Below are 19890 nucleotides of genomic sequence, written 5' to 3'. Positions count from 1 at the left end.
AAGCAAATAATTATGATACATATAGATCTCTAAGAGAGGTTCTTTAGAGGCAGTGAGGAGAGAGGGAATAAATATTTATTAAGCATTAACGATGTGAGTGTGAGGGAGCCTTAAGAGAGTCAGTGTGGTGTGTATTTGTATGTGTGTATTCATAAACTCATACACATTTTGGACTTTGCCTTCTCCATGGCTGGGCTCCCTGGATGTCTGACTTTCCTGTAACAAGTACCAGGAAGCCAGTCTTGATTCTTCTTCCCTCCTGAGCAACCTTGTGCGCAAGAACAGCAGGGAATGCTGATGGCCACTTAACACATTCTGAAACCATCAGCCAAATCTGGGGCCGGATAAATATGCAAAGAAGGGCTCCCTGTTGACCATTCCCCTGAATGCTTTTCCCAGCCCTGCTGTCTCCTGCTGCCCAGTAACCCGTTGCCGTGGGAGACAAGTGTACTTAGTGTGACAAGTCACACCACACCCTGAGCCTCCCCAATCCCATGTCAGCCTGATCCCAATGCAACAGCAACTCCCCCAAGATACTGAGGACAGAATGCATTTCTGTTTAAAGGCATCACACATTTCTATGAGATCTTCCCTTGCATAATGACATATAGCCTTTTTTTCCCTCCTGGCAGGAGCCTGCAGAGGAATGGATCTTGCCTGGCTGACACCTCCATGGATGCCTGGGGTGATTCCTTGCTGCTGCCCTGATCTCCTGGGTGTAAGGTTCCCAACCAACCCGAAAACAAGCCTGGATGGGCCCCTTTCTTGATGAGACAAGGAACACTTACAGAATACAAATAGCGACCCTGCATTAGGCTCTCCAGCAACATATAGAGATGGAAGGAGGAGAGATAAGCTGAAGCCCACTTTTAAGACTCCGGTTGTTAATATCAATGGACAGAATTCGGGTAAAGGGAGGCAAACAGCTTAGCTTCTCTGGTTTAGCCTGACTTTTTTTCCTTTCTTGCAGAGACAAATTGCAACATTTGGCAGTCCTTATATATCACATGCCCTTGTAATGTTTCGCTTATAGAGTTTATTATGAGTAATAACAAGAGGTGATATTTATTGAACAGTAACTGCATGTCAAACACCTGGTATATGTTTATTTCACTTCATGCTTACAGCCACTCTATGAAGTAGGTCACTGGATTAGGTTCTCTTTACAGATTAGGCATTTGAGGCTTAAAAAGTGTGATTCTTTTGCCCAAGGTCACATTGTAAATGGGGGAGGCAGCATGCAAACCTAGGATGTCGAACTTCAGATGACACTTAAGTCTTGCATATTATTGTTGCTAGAGAAGCAGCGTGGAAGAATGGTAAGTTGATAAAGACCACCCAGTTTTGCCGCTTGGCACCCGCATGGCCTTGGGCAGGTTACTTAAGTTCTGTATAAAATGAGGGTAACCATAGTACCTACCTCATACAGTGGTGGTGGTAGTCAAGGATTTAATACAGATAAAACATTTAGAATCGTGCTTCGCACAAAGTAAAGATCCAGTATAAGTTAGTTATTTTTATAAATAACAAGCCCTAGATTAGGGGGCTCATCTTAGGAGGCTCACAGCATAGAGCAAAGCACATAATAGAAATCAATTCAACATTATTGGGATAAATTGGGAGATTAAATATTCTAGAAGCCAGTTATAATTAAAATTTATAAGTGCTCTATTACTTACAAAATGCTGTCATTTTGTTTAATCTGGTGTAAGGTTTGTGTTTGAGTTAAAAAAGCAGGAAAATTTGATCCAGCCATTTGACTCCTGGGTATGCGCTCATGAGAAATGAAAACGTGTGTCCACACAAGACCTTGTGCGTGATTGTTATTGAAGCATTACTCATAATAGCCAAAAGGTGGAAACAACCCAGCCGTCCCTATCAATGGATGGATGAGTAAACAAAAGGTGGTATAGCCACAAAATGGAATATTACTCAGCCGTAAAAAGGAACGAAGTGCTAATAAAGGCTACTGTATGAAGGAACGAACCTTGAAAACATCATGCTAGGTGAAAGAACCAGTCATAAAAGACCACATACTACAAAATTCCATTTATATGAAGTGTCCAGAAAAGGCAAACCAATAGAGACAGAAAGTAAATAGGTAGAAGAGGGTATATCGGGGACAGAGGTAACTAAAGGGTATGGGGTTTCTTTGGGGGGTAATAAAAACGTTCTAAAATTCATTGTGGTGATAGTTGCACAACTGTATGCAAAGACAGAACTATTGAGCTATACATTTCAAATGGGTGAAATATAGAGTGTGTGAATTCTACCTTAATAAATAAAGCTATCACCAAAAAAAAAAAAAAGAAAGAAAAGAAAAGAAAAAGAAAGTGATGTGTTTCCAAATCAGAAGCTCAACACCAGTGAGTTCACGATCTTCCCAGATTTCTCGCTCTGCCCTCACACTGACTCGGGGAGCCTCGGCCACCTGCACAACACACATCCTTGCCAAGGCTGAACACGGGGGGATGAAAAGACCAACTGCCTGTCATTGTTCAAGACGAAGTGGGAAAAAATTAATTCATGGTTAGTCTTCTGTTCTAGTCCGGTTGCCCTTCAAATGTTTCCTTTTAATTTTGCCTCCTGTCTAGCTCTGCTGGGCAGGACGAAATGCTAGTGGGCTGGTCGATCCAATACAGAAATGCAGCTGCAGCAACAGGCTGGTCTTTCTCAAAATTAAGTGCAAGCTCCAAGGCTGGAAATCAAGGCTGCAAAGCCCAAATACCAAGTCTATTAATCATTTGCAAGTCACTTCCCTCCTCACGATCTTGTCTCAGAAACAAATAAGCTCGATGTTCTGGCATACTCACTGCATCCTTTGTTTTAATGATGTTTTTCAAAACTTAAGCAAATTGCTGATGGAAAGGAGTGAAGTCAGGATTCTAATTAAGCTGCCCCAGTTTGAAAAGTTGTAGAAGATTGCCAACAGGATTCCAAGACCTGCAGGTATTTAAAAGTAAAAACAGAGGAGAAATGAGGCTTGCAATTCATGAGAGTAGCTGTGAAGGTGTGTAATTATGACTGAGACTGAAATATAATCTGATCACTTGGAAATCTTGTTCTTTGCTCTACTTTTCACCAATGATGCTATATATACACATACTCACCAGGGAAATTCCTTAGGCAGAGGCAAAAAAGAAAAATAACACTTTGCCTTTTCTTGACAACTGTTAGTACTATTAATTCAAACTCAAATAACTATTTATTTAGGTGGTGATACTGCGAAGACCTGCAAACTGTGTGCTGGTTTCACTAAATGATGAGCGCTGATCTTTGTTGCGTGTTCTCAGATCCTCACATGTCTTATATCATTTAATCCCCATAGCTACCCCATGAGGTAGGCATCGTTTATCGTCATTGTCATCATCATCATCATCATCATCATCCTGTTTTGCAGATGAAGAAAGTAAGGCACAGAGAAGTTAAGCAGCTTGCCCCAGGTTGCACAGCTAGCATAAATAATAGAACTGAGACCTGGCCCTGTCTGACAACAGAGCCCTGTTCTTAATCACTATCATATTCTCTCTCTCACTAAATTTCCAGCTCTTAATTTTACTCTTGGTGCTTCCACGTGGAGGAGTTGAACATGGTAGAACATTGGAAAGAATTGTACACAATAATCTCATTTAATGTACGTTGCCATTTTCTTTACAGAATACGTGTGTGTTGAGTACCTTCTGTATGCAAGTGGTCACCTTAGCCCTCCCTGCGGAAATACATGGTTCAGAAACTTTGCAGATGCTATTCCCCTCCCTACGTGCTGTGCCCTCCCCCACTCCCCACGCTCCCTAGCTAACGGCAGCAATCTTCAGATGTCAACTTAAGGTATCGCTTCCCAGATGAGCTTTCCTTGACCTCCCCTTCACTCATTCCTCTGTTCACTTACCTTCCTACACTTTTCCTCTGTAGCACTTTCTAAGCTCGCAAATGTGGGACGAGCTGTTAAATGGCTGGCTGTCTCCCCTGCTAGAATACAAGTTCCATGAGAACAGAGCCAGGGCCTGTCTGGTCCACTACTCTCTCCTGTGCCTGGCAGAGAACCTGCTACATTTTGCCAATATTTAAACAGGAAATGCGTAAAGGAACGCATGGGACTTCGGTTGTGGCCTTGTGTTGCTTACATGTTGGTAGTGTTATATACAAGCGCGTATCTGCAAGGGGGGGACGGGTTTAGGAGAAGGAGCTCATCAGAGAAAGGGCTTATCAAGGCTGTAACATTTCAGCTAGTCCTGGGAGGATGAGCCAACATTTCAGATGGAGAAAAGCCAACAGCAAAGCATGAAGCCGGGCGAGCACAGCCTGCTGAGTAAATTGCTGTGGTGTATTAATACTTAGTTAGAAAATAAGGTGAGAAAAGAGTAAAACGGCAAATGTTGTTTTTCTGTCACTTGAAAGCATTTAGGAATAGGCTGTCTTTGGGGGCCTAAAGACGAATGGAATTGCTTAGCTTGAAGACAGCTGTCTTCATGTACTGATGAAAATTAGAAAAGCCGAGGTACAAAATATAACTGTGCCTTTTAACCCATGTACCGTCCCTCACAGAGAAGCAAAAGAAAAGAGCCCTGAATTTCTGAGAAGAGATGGAGAAGATGTCTCCTTTTCTCCTCTGCCTTATACTCTTTTCCTATTTCCCGTGAGGAGGAGGATGCTGCAGAATTCCTCAGCCAAGTCAGGAAGAGTCTCTTAAAAATCAGTTCGCTGGGGCGCCTGGGTGGCTTGATCGGTTAAGCGTCCGACTTCGGCTCAGGTCACGATCTCACGGTCCATGAGTTCGAGCCCCGCGTCGGGCTCTGTGCTGACAGCTCAGAGCCTGGAGCCTGTTTCCGATTCTGTGTCTCCCTCTCTCTCTCTCTGCCCTCCCCTGTTCATGCTCTGTCTCTCTCTGCCTCAAAAATAAATAAACGTTAAAAAAATTTTTTTTTCTAAAAAATAAAAATCAGTTTGTCACTTTTTAAGCTCAAAATCAATAGAAGGAATCACACAGAGATCAACAGATTTAACTCCATAAAAATTAAAACCTGCGCTGTATCAAAAACTCACACAACCTAGATGAAAGACAAACAATAAACCGAGAAATATATTCAACCATTGTTATGATGGCAAAGTCCAGCTCAGTCCAGTTCAGTTCAACAGCCCCCAGCCGTGCATTCCTGAGGAACTACAACAAGGAGTGGGGGGGCGGGGCGAGGGGGGTGCGGATACAGGGCACCCAGAGCTCAGTGAGACAGTTTCTGTTCTCACGGAGTTCTGCTGAGAGGGCAGGACATATAGATGACCATTCCGGGTGATGTTATAAGGGCACGAAGGGCTCTGACCAAAGACAAGGATGGCCACTTTGTGTGGCATGAGGTTCAGGGCAGGCTTCCCGAAAAGGGGCCCTCAGACCAGTAAAAGTGGAGGAGAATCTATTCAAAGCAACAAGAAGGCAAGGGGGAGGGGACTTAAAAACAGTGGACAAAGCTGTGGAGGTGTGAAACATCCTGGTGTGTATGCATATACTGGGGGGTGGTGACGACTTCTTCAGGATTCTGGAAGAAAGCACAGTGTTGGGGGTGACGGAGACCAGGCTGGACAGGTAAGCCAGGATGCTGACAGGGAGCCACCAAAGCCCGGAACAAGGGCCCAGGCAGTGATTGAAAGCAAATCTTGCAAGACAAGGAAGGAGTTAGGATTCAGTAGAGTTGACGGCATAATAGCTTTAGATTGGTGAGTAAAGGGAGTTTAGGATTTTGAGTTGAGTTCTGATGAGCACGTCCTTCGTTCTGATAACTGTTTAGCTGGTTCACAGCCTCACCTTGCAAGAGTTGGTGTTTCCTCGAGTCAGCGACTAAGTCATGTTTGCTTGGTCTGAGCATGGTTTATCACAGGCACAGGGAGGTATACCTGGTCCCAGAAGTGTTGGGACGTGGATGCCAAGAACATACTTGTTCCTTTTCCCCAAATATGTTAGAGGAAAGCTGTCCCAGCTCAGGCACCTACCTAAGACTGCCTTGCTTCAGCACCCCCCTCCAAGCCAACCCCACTCCTTCATGATGCTTTGGATGAACAAATCATATTTTTTTAAATGCGTTTGGAAAATGGGATTACAGTGCCCTGGGATTGCCTGATGGGGAAGAACAAATGGATTCTAGAGTTAGACCGACAGCGACAGTTGGGGGGTGGGGTTTCCCACAGTGCAGGGACAGGTGCGCATTTACATGTAGGGCGTTGCAGAAGAAGGGTCATCTGGGGGGACACAGAGGAGTGCTGGCCTCAAGACAAAGGGAGTAAACTGGTCCCTTGGGGAGACAGAGTGGGATCCTCTGGGAAGAGTTTACCTTTCTCTCTTGTTCTTTTCCATTGACCATTGAGTCACATTTGGTGTGCTATTAAACATTTTCCTCTCCTTTATTGAGATAACTTTTGGACATCCCAGCGTGGAGCGTCAATAGGGAGGCGTTGGGAATTAGAGATTTGAGCAGTAAAGGGAAACAGAGTCTTTGCAACATGATCCATCCATGAGGGTGGTGGCACCCTATGAGAGGAAGGAGAGCACCCAGAGCTCCAGCGGGGACGGGGGAAGCAGGAGGTGTGCACCAGACCCAAATAGCTGCCACATGGATGCTGAGAACCAACTCCTTCCTTTTCCCCAACTATGTTAGAGGAAAGCTGTCCTTGAAGAAGATAGGCTGACACTTGGGTTGTCTTTGCATCACTGGAAAAAATAAACAATTTGAAAACCAGAAAGAGACCTTAAAAAAAGAGTTACCTCAGGGTGCCTGGGTGGCTCAGTTGGTTAAGCACCCGACTCTTAATTTCAGCTCAGGTCATGATCTCATGGTTTGTGAGATCGAGCCCCATGGGGGGCTCTGTGCTGACCATGTGCAATCTCCTTGGGATTCTCTCTCTCCCTCTTTCTCTGCCCATCTCCTGCTCTCTCTCTCTCTCTCAAAAATAAATAAATAAATAAACATGAAAAAGAAAGAAATAAAAGAGTTACTTTAATTTTCCGTATATTTTATGCAGGGAAGCAGAAAGAACTAGATTAAAATGAGCAAGAATAGCCTACAAGATCCTTAATTGATAAGTGACGAGGCACTCATTTAACTGGTGGCTGTCCTGAATAATATGCATTGGAAAGTGTATAATCTAAAGTAGCACACAGAGTAAGAAAAATAGCCATGGAAATAAGGAAGTAGTCAAGAAAAGTTCCATGAATTAAATCATAGTTTGAAAGGATAAAGTCATGTTAACACTCATTACCATATTTTAATTTCATGGTGATTAAAATTATAATGTAGCTTGTATTACCACTTAATTGATCTGCCAACATCAAGTATTTGCAAGTTTCTTTTTGTTCTCCGAAGTCATAAACTATCTATTCTTTGCTGCATAATTTTGGAGGTGATTTCAAACCATAAATATTTCTCTTTATTAAAATTCTCAGGAAATTAGAACCTCGATAGCTACTTATTTATATCTGCTTTGGCAAGAGGCCAGGGAATTCATTTTCTTATATTTTGAATTCTACAAAATTAAAGTGCTAAAGAATATTATCTATTAATCTTCATGCTTCCTCTTATGACAGTTTTACAGTTTAATAGCAATGTTCAGATACCCGAGGGTGACTAGCTAAGCTATGTCCCTTTAAAACTGGGTATTTTTCCTTGGTAAGAAAGCCGACCCTTGCTGAAGATACAGGCCTAACTCAGTGGTAAGCCTGGCACATTTTTAGCACCCGGCCAGCCTGCCCAAGACAGAATTGTCCCCTGGTGGTGCCAATCTCCGGAGACCTGGCATATTTCAGGGCCTTCGCCTTGCTCGGGTACCCCTACCTTGCACACACCCCTTGGATGAGATAATGTCTTTGCACCGAACCTTTGCCACGATTAGCCGTGACCCCTGAGAATGCAGCTGCCTCCAGCCCGATTTAGCTCATCCCTCATTGGTGTCTCTGTGCTCGACCACCCTGGTTCTGATGGAATAAATAGGACACATATGCCATCGGTGGAACCTCATGAGTCTCTTTAGATAAAAATAAATTTGGAAACTTGCAAAACCTTTCAGAGACAATACTTTCCTAATGATTCCTGACTCCTTTGACACCCCATTGCACTGATTAATGGTCATTCAAATTGACCACCTGGCATAGCTCACTGTCAAAATCAAAAAGGACATATTTTCAAAAGTCAGGTACTGCCTTTTGTGCTGTAAAATCCTGCTATGTGTGTATGTGTGTGTGTGGGGGGGGGTGCATGTGCATGTGCAGACTTATGACAATTATAAACAGATATGTGACCTGAATCCTAAAATTATTGGTGCCCCCTACTCTGCATGTATGTTCTCCAGTGCCGTTACTCTCAGCACTTATAAAATTTGTCATTACAGTGAGTACTCATACTCAGCAATATGGTTATACCAAGTCTGGTCAAATATTTTAAGCCAACTAGAAGTAGAGAAATGTTCTGTAGAGATCTTTGGTATGAACTATCTGGAGGTTTAAAAAAAAAAAACCACCTAAAAGGCAACAGAAACAGCCTGTTTTACATCATAACAAGCTATGAGCAGAGAAATATATTTTCAGGGCTGAAGCTCAGTATGAATTTGATCACTCTCCCTAACATTTTTTAAAAATCTGGCTCTGATGGGGTTTACAATTGAGCACATGCAAAATTCACACATGAGAACATTGTCCAAGGTTGTAGAGAGTCAGGGAATATTTAATGGTAAGAAATAGAAACCCATTCAGAAGGACACAAACCCAAAAAGAGAGCTTATTGGAAGCAGATGGGGGATATCTCTCAGATCCCAAGAGCAGAAAGTATAGCCAGAGGGAGAGTATAAATGAAAGGCAGGGTCTAAGGTTAAGGACTGCATAGTCCCTTAGCTGTTCCCTGTGTGGTCCAGCTCTCATGGATCTATGGGAAAAGAGCACAAGCTTCTGCTTCACCCGAATTTCATGTCTTGAAATCTCAGTCTGAGTTTCCTCCTTTAAGTTCAAGAGAGAGGGGAGGGGGCGCCTGGGTGGCTCAGTTGATTAAGAATCTGACTCTCGATTTTGGCTCAGGTCATGATCTCATGGTTTGTGAAATCAAACCCCGCATCGGGCTCTGCACCGACAGTGTGGAGCCTGCTCGGGATTCTCTCTCCCTCTCTCTCTGCTCACCCCACAAATGCTTCTTCTTTTTCTCAAAATAGATAAATAAACATTGAAAACAAAGAGAGAACATACAGAACTCAAGGGCCTTTGTGAGACCCTGAAAATTGGGGAGTGCCCAGGTTGAGGTCACAGACCTGGAGGACAAATATTGGGAGAGGAGTAAGGAATCAATCAAAGGGTTAACTATATCATCATCTCAGCCAGAGACATTTAATTAATTCTCTCATTTAATTCTGACGACAAACCACACAGTTAGAGGTGGCATAGTGTGATAACTGCACACCCAACCTCTGGAGTCCAAGGGCCAGTCCTGCCACTTACTAGTGGTAGAATCTTGGGCTGGTGATCTTTCTTCTCAGGCCTAAATTCTTCATCTGCAAAACCCCCACAAAGGATTAGCTCCAGCTCATCTGCCCACTCCGGGGTTAAACAAGATTGGGAAGGAAGGGAGAAGAGGTGAAAGAAAGATGGACCTTTGCCGAGTGATCTGTTAGCAGCCAAAGCCTACACGTATGTTTTGACGTCTCGGCAAATTCCCAAATCTTCAGATAAACTAGGAGATCTTAGCTGCATCTCTCTACCTCTGTCCCTCTCCCCCAGATCTTCCAATTATTCCCACTGTTTATTCTGCAGCCCATCTGACTATTCTCCTCACGAAGATCTGATCACGCCTCATCGTCTACATCACACTTTAGTAAGGCACATAGGGTCCTTCCCAGACCGCCCCAGCCACTTGGCCAGCCTCATATCATGCTCCCCATCTTCTCCACTCTGACTCTCTTCTAACCACCCCAAATTGCTTTTCTCAGTGACATTGTTCTCATACGTGTGTGTGTGTGTGTGTGTTTGCACATACAACTCCCTTTGCCTTCATTGTTCTCTCTCTCTTACTCTTCTGGCGAAAGTTCATCAGTTATTCAAGATCCAGGTAAAATATCCATGAATTCTTTGGGCTGTTAGTTGTTCCCTCCTAATCCTCCAAATATGCCTCTATTGCAGCACCTGTGATATTATGTGTGCGTTGTATCTACCCTTGCCTGGCTCTCTATCTCACCAGTATCTGACGATCCAGAGGGCAGGCCTTGGGTCTTCTCCATCCCTGCATCTCCAGGGCCCTAGCATGGTCCCCAGGGTAGGCTTGTCATCACTGCGTGCTGAATGAATGTGACCCCTGGAGACTTCACACCCAAAGTCGGTCTCAACTGGTTATCTTGCAAGGATTTGAGTCCACACCCTCTAGTTGAAGCTTAATCATGTTTAGATACAGAAAGAAGACAATGTGGAGTATTGTTGCTGTGGAAACAAACTTGGAAAATGGCTTTCTTTTCTACTTTATATAAATGTAGGAGCCATATCTCGTGGCTCAGCTGAATGTGAATACTTACACAATGGCATTGAAGGCACACAGCTCGCTCTGGAGGCATCTCTGCGGCAGTCAGCTATGCGGACCATGGAACCCGCTCCATGTACCATTCTAGCATATAATCTTTCTCACTTTGGTGAGCAGTCACGGGGTTAAATCTTATTTTCAGCGCATCCTACAATGAAATTATTGCATTTTAGTGGATTTCTGTTGGGGGATTTAAGATGTTTTTAAATCACACAGTGTAACAATTTTTCAAGAGAAAAAAGACACACTTACCCATTATTTTTAAAAGTTCCTTTCAACAGCTTCTATTCTGTTTTATGTATTTGGGATCAGCCCACATGGAAAGGCTTTCTTAAGATTCTATAGAAATATTTTCCCTTTCCTGCCATGAACTCCTACAAGAAAGGAACTAAAAAGTAATAACAAAATACTTTGCATTTTGTGCTATTTCTCCTTGTGTGATGATTCTTTGTAGAACCACCATGTCTCCTGACTGATTACTGGAGGGAACATGAGGAAATTTTCTTATTTTTTTTTATATTAATTGACCAAAAGACCATTTTCATGTATCAAAACCTCCACTTCCTCTAGGGTTCTATAACCTGATGTTTACCATGTCGGTAACTTCCCTGGCTCTCAGTCTAAACCATAGTATCAGCCCAAATACCCTTGCTTCAAAAATTGTAAAAAATGGGGGAGTTTCTCATTTTAACCTGTACAGGATATTACATAATTCTAACATTAAAGAGAGACTTTACGACAGTACACAAACTTTGTCTACATGCTTTCACTCAGTAGATGTTCCCATGGAATAGATGGAGAAGCCACATGTAAGTGGATTTGACAAAGAAAAGATAACACTGAGCTCTTTGGGTTGTTAAGACAATAAATTAAGAGAGCGCATGTGCATAATGCAGGGTTCCTTGGAAGTTTTGTCCTCTCCACTCTGCATGCTCTGTACTACCCCAGGGTGACCCCTATCCACTCTGGAGTGTGTGTGTGCATGTGTCCCGAATACCTGTACTTCAAATTTTGCCCATGAGTTTTCAATCTACACACGCGATTGTTTACCTGGACTTTCCAGTCACCTCTAACACAATATATGTGACACTAACTAACCTCACCTTTCATCTTCCCACACTGGCTTCCCTTCCTGAATCCCCCCAATACTGGAGAGCGTGCTGTCACCCACCTGGGTGCCTGCGCCAGAAACCTGGGCAGCCCGACTCCCTCCTCACCCTTGCTCAGCCTTCATTTCCGTCCGATCAATCTCCGAGCCCTGTTATTCAGTGACCAAGTCTAAGCAGACAACTCATTGTCTCCATCTTGTGCCTCTGCCTTGGCCAAGGCTGCCGACCTCGCTCACCGGGGACCCTGCAGGGGCCACCTCGCTCAGACTTCACTGCTGCCAGTCTTCACCTTCCTGCCTCTCTTCCATTCAAGGCCTTCCTCTTCTCCCTGGAGCAAAACCAAGCTCCGTGTGACCCTTTGGATCCTTTCTCTGGTTACTGCTCTCCAACTTCCTTTCCCATTTTCCTAACATCCCACTGTCCAGCCGGACCGAGTGTCTTTTATGTCTCCCAACACTTGCTGTTTCTCTTACCTCCAGGGTTTCCAACTGGCTCAGACTTTGCTGACTGGGAGCTATCAAACTACAAATAGACAAAAACCCCAGGGGCACCTGGGTGGCTCTGTCAGTTGAGCCTCCGACTCTTGGTTTTGGCTCAGGTTGTGAGCCTAGGGTTGTGGGATTAAGTCCTCCCTCGGACTCCGCTTGGGATTCTCTCTCTCTCCCTCTGCCCCTCTCCCCAGTTCACTCTCTCTCTCTCTTATCTCTAATATAGATAGATAGATAGATTGATAGACAGATAGATAAATATTCTAGGATTTCTCCTGTGACTCTTTTTCAGAGTAATGTGTTTTCTTTCACCTCTCCCTGGACTCCGGACCGTATTTCCAAGTGTCCTGCAGTTCACCCTCTGCATGGATGTTTAACAGACATCCCGGACAGGAACCATGTCCCAGACCGATCCCCGTCCATGTAGGCCACCATTCTCCTTACCACGTGACACCCCTCGTGCACTAGGTATTTCACTTGCTCATTCTGTTCCCCATACGTCTCCCTCGAAGGTAAGCTCCAACAGATGGAGGTACTTTTTCCTTCCTGTTCAATAACGAATTCCCAGAGCCTAGTGCAGTTCCTGACTGTTATGAACTCCATGTCTGTGTCCCCCGCCCCTCCCCACCGCCAAATTTATATGTTGAAGCTCTCCCTCCCCCACTCCCCACCACTGTGATATTATTAGGAAGTGGGGTCTTTGGGAGGTAATGAGAATCAGATGAGGTTGTGTGGATGGAGCCCCACAATGGGATCAGTGACCTTGTAAGAGTCATGAGGGAGCTCTCTGCTCTGCTCTTTGCCATGTGAGGACACTTTGAGAAGGAGGCAGTCCGCGGCCTGGAAGAGCCATCTCACCAGAACCTGACTGTGCCCACACCCTGATCTTGAACTTCTGGCCTCCAGAACTGTGAGACATAAATTGCTGTGGTACATAAACCATTAAGCGTGTAGTCTTTTGTTACAGCAGCCAGAACAGACTAAGACGGTGACACGTAGGGAACACCTGATAAATGTTTGTCGAGTGAATAAATGGCTGTACAGCAACAGCATGAAGGTGGATTGGGATTTACCCAGAATTCCTCAGATCTAGATGGCCACAGTACCGTAAAGAGATCATAGATTGTGCCAGGCAGAGATGTCTAGTTGTGTGACCCAGGGCAACTCGTTTCATCTGAGACAGTTTCTCATTTGGTAAAATGAAGGTAAGATAGCTCACAAGACTGTTGTGGGCTAATTGATATAATTGGCTTTAACCATACTGTGATTGGTCCTAAATAAATATGCTCTATTCCCAAATCTTGGTTTGATGAAGACTACTGGAAGCCTTAAAAACTTGGCAAGGTTGGCAAGCTTTATCCTAAGCAGACCTCGGAGGAAGCGACTCAGGAATTAATCAAACTGTGTTCTATAAGGAGCTCATTTTATTAAAAGTGCTGTAGGTCTTATCAGGTGGAACAGGGTTTAGTGTGAGGGTCAATTGAAAAGCATATCCTTGTAAACAGTTGCTCAAGGCATCGTCTCCTTGAGAGGAATTGGGGGCATGAACTCCCCTTGCCAACTATTTCTCCCAACTCACTGGGAAGTGTTTATTTGGGACATTGTTTATTGAGCTCAGAGGACTGTGCTTTGCCCTCCTGCTTAATGTCTAATAGCTGTGCAATTATTTATAAAGTTTCTTTTGCCGCAGCGTGGCCAACAGTCTTCCGGGGCGGAGGGAGCGGGGGGTTAGATGGGAAGGGAGTTGACACTGAAGAACTGGGCCACGCTAGGGAGAGGTCCAAAGTTTCTGGGGAAATGAAGTAAAAATGCCATTTTTACCTGGTGCTTAAGACTACCAGGGCAAAACAAAACACAGTCCTCTTCTGGTGCGAACTTGTGAAGGTACATTTGCAGGATGATGTTTGCAGACATGCTGATGTTTGTTGACATTGCAGTGACCCACAGGAACCAAGCAAATTGGACACGGAAGGAACTGACACATCGTATAAGAATCAGAGACCAACATAGCTCAATGAAACCTTAGGAGTCCTTTGTTTTGAGGACGAGAAAAATGAAGCACAGAGAGACGAAGTGACTGGACAAAGGTCACACTACTGATAAGGAGCAGAAAGACAACTCTGCTCTGTGGCGGCCCAGGCCCATGCCCTTCCTACCACATTGTGCTCATAGCAAGGAAAGAGAGGTCTAAAGAGGCTAAGTGACTTGAGTCTTCAATGAAACGTTCAAGACTCTCTTCACAGTTGGATTACGATGACCTAAATAAGTTCAGAATTTAGTAAATGAGATAATGTATATAAAAGTACATTGCAAATTATAAAATATTGCCTAACTATTGGGTGAATTGCCGATCAAATCTGTGAGGTTAATAAATAAAACGGTCTGACCGGGTGGATATACTCATACAGTATTACATGTCTTAGTTCAATGGCAACCAAACACAGCAAAGTGATTTTACCTGCTTCGTCAGCTGTTCCATTGACTCTCTGTTGCCGACTCCAGAGGAGACAACATACCGATCACAAATCTGCACAAGGAAAATGTGCAAGAAAATTAATTTGTATGTGGTGTTTCTCATTTAAGATTTTTTTTTCAATTGTGAAGAGAATGCTTAAATGTATTGAGTACACTGGGGAAATACAACAAAATATAAACGAACTGAAAATTACTTGTATTTGAAAACAAATACTCTTATAAAGTTTTGGTGTTTTAAAAAGGTATTTACGAAGGGCGCCTGGGTGGCTCAGTCGGTTAAACATCGGACTTTGGCTCAGGTCATGATCTCACCGCTCATGAGTTCAAGCCCGGGGTTGGGCTCTGTGCTGACAGCTCGGAGCCTGGAACCTACTTCAGATTCCATGTCTCCCTCTCTCTCTGTCCTCCCTCGCTCGTACTCTCTCTCTCTGTCTCAAAAATAAATAAACATTAAAAAAAATAAAAATAGGGGTGGCTGGTTGACTCAGTCGGTTGAGCGTCTGACTTCGGCTCAGGTCATGATCTAGCGGTCTGTGAGTTTGAGCCCCGTGTCGGGCTCTGTGCTGACAGCTCAGAGCCTGGAGCCTGTTTCAGATTCTGTATCTCCCTCTCTCTCTGCCCCTCCCCCTCTCGTGCTCTATCTCTCTCTCTCTCTGTCAAAAATAAATAAACATTAGGGGCACCTGGGTGGCTCAGTCGGTTGAGCATCCAACTTCGGCTCAGATCATGATCTCACGCCCTGTGAGTTCGAGCCCCGCATCAGGTTCTGTGCTGACAGCTCAGAGCCTGGAGCCTGTTTCCGATTCTGTGTCTCCTTCTCTCTCTGACCCTCCCCTGTTCGTGCTCTGTCTCTCTCCGTCTCAAAAATAAATAAACATTAAAAAAATTTAAAAAATAAATAGATAAAAATAATATAAAAAGGGATTTATGAAAGACTACTACCCTATAGGCACATCCTGTGTATGTGGATCAAAACCCCTATCTTCAAATAATAGTGTTTTTTCATTAACCTTTAAGAATACCATAATTGATTATATGTTATTCTTTATCTAGAACTATCATAATTTATTTATTTGGCCATTTATCATGTTACCCAATTTTCACTATTATAAATATTTCTGAAGTTAAAACAATACTTGGGCCACGTTTCGGCTATTTCTTAGAATAGATTCCTAGAAGTTGGATTATCACCTCAAAGACTCTGGCGATTTTTAATCTTCCCCCTACAGATCTTCAAGTGCTTTTCAGAGAACGTGACCTATTTATACTCACTCTAGTGCTACATATAAATGTACATCTCACCACCTCCTTGGCAGCATTACTATGGAAAATAGTTGACAATGAGGGAAAATGTAATGAGAAACAGGATATTTATGTGGTCTCAAAACAAATTCCCACAAGGTGCTTAATAACTACAAAGGGAAAAGTAATAACTTCGCGGGAGAGAAACCTTGCAGACACCGCATTAACAGAGATCAAAGTTAGTATCATCGGTAATGGGACAAACCGACGTGGTCCTCATAACGGGAGGCACAGAGAAGGACGCAACACCACTTCTGAGATATTCCGGCCAAAAGTGCATAACCTGAATCTAATTATGGGGAGGCATCAGACAAGCCCAAATTAAGAGACATTCAACAAAATCAATGATTTGGATTTTTCAAAAATGCCAATGTCGTGGGGCATTTAATGTTTTCTAGCTTCTACTAGGATTGAGTTCTGTTCCTCATTATATTATCCGAGTGGTTTTGCTGGCGCAGAAGAAAGCTACTGGATTTTGTTCATTTTTCTTGCATGCCACCATTTGACTTATTATGAATGAAGGTTAAGAGCTCCCAGCTGATCTCTCGCACTTTTTAAAAGATATATCATCACATTGTCTGCAAATAACAGTAATTTCACCTTTTATTTCTGCCTGATGTCTTACTGCATCAGATGGAATTTCTAGAACCGTGCTATATAATAATACAGACGTGCAGTATCTCTTCCTGGCTAGCGGGAACATTTCTGGTCAACGTTAGGAATGGAACAGGCTGTTAATATACAATGTTGTATATGAAAGGGGGGGTTCTTTTTTCCCCTAGATTTCTAAGGGTATTTTTAAAAATTGGGCAGGAGTGTTGAATCTTATCTGAACATCTTTTTTGTCACCTATTGAGATTATTATACGGTTTTTCTCAATGAGATTGTTGAACTGCTGTTAATATATTAATAGATTTTTCTAATGTGAAACTACCTTTGCTTCCCTGCACCCCACCTGCATTAGCTGAGGTAGATAGATTTAGTACTTCATTTTGCTGTTCTTCTATTTTTTTCCCTTTTGCAACTCTGTGGTGGATTTGTATTGTATCAACTTAGTGTAGCTGCTACTGTTTCCAGAATTACCACCCCAGCACCCCCCCACACCCCCCCCCCCCCCGCCCCCGCATCGTTCTGGGCCAGCTTGGCCACAAGAGACCACCGTGTGAGAGTGGGAATGCAGAAATGAAACCGGAGTCATGTTCTCATCGCCCTCACAGGTCAGTACAGGGCACGAGGCGCTGATGCCCCTCAGTGCTGTCACTTCTCTGCTGGGACAACAGCCTGTCTCCACCTGTGCGGGCCAGCTTCTACAGTTTCGCTGACCCCTGGACTGGATGCATTTTGGCTCCATGGGAAAAGGACCAATTTCCCCTACAGATCTCCTCATCATTAAAATTGGAGACTCAGGGGGCGCCTGGGTGGCGCAGTCGGTTAAGCGTCCGACTTCAGCCAGGTCACGATCTCACGGTCCGTGAGTTCGAGCCCTGCGTCGGGCTCTGGGCTGATGGCTCAGAGCCTAGAGCCTGTTTCCAATTCTGTGTCTCCCTCTCTCTCTGCCCCTCCCCCATTCATGCTCTGTCTCTCTCTGTCCCCAAAATAAATAAACGTTGAAAAAAAAAATTGGAGACTCAGGGGCAGTAAGAGATGCAGATCCCTGTCTTGCTGCCCCCACTGAACATTGAGTCCCTCCTCCACAATTCAAATATTCTCTTGGGACATTATTTTTCTCCACGTACAGTTCTCTCCTGCCGTATAACAAATCACCCCCAAATTTAACAACAAACCCTATGATCTCCCGAAGCGTCTGATGGGTGGGTCTAGGAGTAGCCCTCAGCCAGGTGGTTCTGGCTCAGGGTCTCACATGAGTTTGCAGCCAAGATGCTGTGGGCTACACTCATCTGAAGGCTTAACTGAGCTGGAGGATCTGATCCCAAGTTCCCACGCGTGGTTGCTGGCAGGAGGGCTCAGGTCCCTACCCTGTGGCCTTCTCCAAAGGGTTGCTTGAATGTCTTACAAAATGGCAGCTGGCACCCCCTAGAACAAGCGAGCCAGAGAGGGAACAAGCAGGAAGCCACAGTGCCTTTTAGTCTCAGAAGTCATACACCCTCTCTTCTGCCACATTGTATTCATTTGAAGGCAGTCACTAAGTCCAGCCCACACTCAAGTGGAGGAGAATTAAGTGCTATTGCTTTAAGGGAGAAGCAGCAAAACATTTGTGGATGTACTTAAAAACCTCCACACTCCCTTGGTCCCTTTGCAGGATTGGGATGGCAATGGCTTCCCATCATTGCAGGTCTGGAATACCTCGATATACAAGCACTTCCTAAATGCTTGATCACACTTCTGTAAACAGCCTCTTCATTAAATTATCTGTAGATAAAACTGTTTGAACAGAACTCTGCTTCTAGAATTTTAATACAATATATTTGGGGGGATGGTGAGCACATAGCATGGGAATCTCATGGGCATATATATTTATATATTATATATATATAATTATTCTATATAGTATGTAATTATTATAGAATTATATGAAACATAATTAATATACATGTACATATATAAGTATTTAAAATATATCATTACTATACACACAGAGAGAATGAATATGCGTTTTTCATGTTTTCCTAAATAAAATGTTTAATAATAATAAAATAAATAAATGTGCCAGGATGGCTGCTGGTATTTATACCATTCTCCTTCTCTTTCTATGCTCTCTCTGCATTTCAGGGGATAGAAACCTGAGAACTACATTTCCCCAAATCCTGTGCAGGCAGGGTTCTGACTCACAGTCTGTTGATGAAAGGCACTCACTGGGAGATTTAGAAGGCAGAAGGAAACTATGTTATTCTTCCTCCTGCTGTGCAGTGGCCTCAGGGCCTTTCCTGTCAGAAACACCCACTTGGTGGGAAAGGCAACTGTGACCACTGGTTGGTGTTGGGTTCTTGAGGTTGCAGACGGAGGAGATAGCAGCAACTTCCTGATCCTCTGAAAGCTAGCAAAAACCTGAGCACCATCAACCATCTTCCCTAGCCTTTTTTCCTCTGCCTCTTCCAGTGGTTTTGTGTGTGCGTTTGTTTTTCCAATAGTTTTTTAAGCATATGGTTTCCTCTCCTAAATCACGTTCTCCTCGAAATATCCAGAGTGTTTCATTTTCCTGACCAGCTCCTGACTAATACAATAATTAGAAGGGAATAAAAAAATCTGAATATACAGTGATTATTTGTCATTTATTTTTTTCTACAGCAAAAAAAAATCCACTTGGAGAATGCCAGTTTTATAAGCCTGATGCTCTCTTAAAATCTTCTAATTATGATACACTAGGTATAAATCTTAATTTTATTTACTTTCTTTTCACTCTTTTTTTTTTAGGTTTATTTATTTATTTTGAGAGAGAGAGAGAGAGAGCACAAGTGGGACAGGAACAGAGAGAGAAGAACAGAGAGAGAATACCAAGCACACTCCACACAGCACAGAGCTCATTGCCGGGATTGATTCCACGAACCAAGAGATATGACCAGAGCCGAAATCAAGAGTCGATGCTCAACCTACTGAGCCATGCAGGTGCCCTTCACTCTTTTTAAAAAATTAGATTTGCCAGAAGTTTTGTTTTTATTTTCAGAATCATTTCTTTGATTTGTATACCATGTAAGCTAGAAGTGTATTCAGCTGCTTGCATCACAAAATGAAACTAATTGTGGCTTTAGCAAATAAGCATTTATTTTTCCAACATAATAATAAGTTCGGAGGGGGTAGTGGCTGGCATTGCTCAGCTACTCACCAGTGCCATCAGAGATTCAACCTTGTCCTACTCTTCGGATTCACTATACCCAGCCCTTTGGCTTTTCCCCTCATGTTGGCGGCTTCCTGGTCACAAGTTGGTTATTATGACCTCAGATATCAGAGGTATGCCCAAGACAGAAAATGTGATTTGGGAAGGGGGAAAGCACTAAATCATCTCTGTCTGTACCACTTTTGACCATT

The 19890-nt window shown here is 43.5% G+C and overlaps 1 long non-coding RNA gene across 1 annotated transcript in view; it reads right to left on the bottom strand.

Annotated features, from left to right (window-relative positions):
• Nucleotides 1-2091: 2091 nt before the first annotated feature.
• LOC125175991 (uncharacterized) overlaps nucleotides 2092-19890 on the bottom strand; it is a 96947-nt gene continuing 79148 nt past the window's right edge. The window contains exons 3-5 of the long non-coding RNA XR_007156090.1: nucleotides 14588-14656; nucleotides 10528-10680; nucleotides 2092-2943 (exon numbers count right to left, since the gene is read on the bottom strand). This is a non-coding gene — a long non-coding RNA (uncharacterized LOC125175991). The remainder of the gene's footprint in view (nucleotides 2944-10527; nucleotides 10681-14587; nucleotides 14657-19890) is intronic.

Source organism: Prionailurus viverrinus, chromosome D1 (assembly GCF_022837055.1).
Source record: "Prionailurus viverrinus isolate Anna chromosome D1, UM_Priviv_1.0, whole genome shotgun sequence".
Lineage (NCBI taxonomy): Eukaryota > Metazoa > Chordata > Mammalia > Carnivora > Felidae > Prionailurus > Prionailurus viverrinus.
Note: the sequence above shows the minus strand (reverse complement) of the source record. Positions and strands in the feature narration are given on the sequence as shown.